Raw genomic sequence first — 1,938 nt, 5'->3', positions numbered from 1 at the left:
AAACTGGAGAAAATAGGGAAAGGCTGGTAAAAGGCTATAAATTTTCAGTTATAATATGAATAAGATCTGAGGATCTAATGAATAACATGGTAACTAGTTGATAATTTTGTATTGTATAACTGAAATTTGCTAAGAGAGTAGAACTTAAATGTTGTCACACAAAGGTGTGTCTGAGGTGATGGATAGTTGGATGTATTCATTACTTCTGTGAGAATTCTTTCACAATGTATATGTACATCAAATCATTGTGATGAACACATTAAATATATTATAATTTTGTCAATTATACCTCAACAAAGCTGCAAGAACCATTAAAGAAGATTTAATGCAGACACTTACCAATCACTAAATTGTATATATTTTTTTTAAGATTTTATTTATTTATTTGACAGAGAGAGAGAGATAGTGAGAGCAGGAAAACAAGCAGGGGGAGTGGGAGAGGGAGAAGCAGGCTTCCTGCCGCGCAGGGAGCCCGATGCAGGACTCGATCCCAGGACCCTGGGATCATGACCTGAGCCGAAGGCAGACGCTTAATGACTGAGCCACCCAGGCACCCTAAATTGTATATTTAAATAGAGTTTATAATCTAGAGAAAATGTTAGTAAATATAAACACCTGGGGACAGTTAGATACATTTTTTGTTAAGTTTTCAACTATTCTCTAAAATTATTTAATCCAACATTGTTTTTTCTATAATATAAAACTACCTCCTTCCTTGTGAGCAACTTTTGCCAACTTTAGACTTTTGGAACGGATAGAGATGGGTCCCTGAGGAAGGATGGTGGTAGAAGAAACACATGGGGTCTAACAAAGTCAGAATAAGTTTTTGAAACAAGGAAATGCCAGCTTTAACATGTAAGCAAGATAGGTGATCACCAAACTGATGTGATCAATGGACACTAAGAACACTCTACTTCCCAAAATGTATTTGTTTATCACATACATAAAACTTCACCATCATATTTCTTCACCTCAGCCAAAATGTCAATATTTATGGGTGATTTTTATTAATCATCTGTACTTTTTTGTGAAAGATTTGCAGATTCTCTTGTAAGTTTTAATAGATGAGATAAGGAAAATAGGTGAGTACAGTAACATCTAAGGGGATTGGGGGAGGGATGGAAATCTGAGAGCCACACAATTTTGGCTACAGCACTTCTTAAGTCCACATAACTGGTTACAAGCATGGTATTTAATGCCTTTACCAACAGCAGACCTATATACACAATAGGAACATTGTTCTTAGGGGCAAGAGAAGGACAAAGTTAACAACCATATACCATTTCCTTCCACATATCTTATTCTTTAGATCTAGACTTCCTTGGCAAGATACCTGATATTTGCTGTCTTTCCCCTTTCTCTTGGCTCACCAGGCCCTCAGGGGGAAAAGGCACTTAATAATAAGTGCATAGACCCACATTTACATAGTCAACTTATTTGCAACAAAGGTGTTGATAAAATTCAATGTGAAAGAAGGATGGATTTTTTTCCCCAGTAAGTGGTATTGGAACAACTAGCTATCTGTAAAGAAAAACAAAGGAAATTTGACCTCTTTCACATACCATACAAAAATAAATTAGAGATAGATCATACACTTAAATGTAAAAGCTAAAACTATGGAGTGTCTAAAAAAAAAATAGGAAGATATATTCCTGAACCTTAATGTTGGTGAATATTTTTTAAACATGTCATAGGCAATAACCATAAAAAAAAATGGACTTCATCAAAACTAAAAGCTTCCACTCATCAAAAAACACCCATTATGAAAGTAAAAAGAGAAGCTACAGACTGGGAGAAAATTTGCAATATATATATACATGTGTTATGAAGAACTCACATCCAAAATACATAAAGAACTTTTCCATACAGAAAAAAGGGGGGGGGAGACTTGAAGAGAGACTTCATGAAAGAAAATATCCAAATGATTCTTACATCACA

Source organism: Mirounga leonina, unplaced genomic scaffold (genome assembly GCF_011800145.1).
Source record: "Mirounga leonina isolate KUSES-001 unplaced genomic scaffold, KU_Mleo_1.0 Mir_115, whole genome shotgun sequence".
Lineage (NCBI taxonomy): Eukaryota > Metazoa > Chordata > Mammalia > Carnivora > Phocidae > Mirounga > Mirounga leonina.
Note: the sequence above shows the minus strand (reverse complement) of the source record.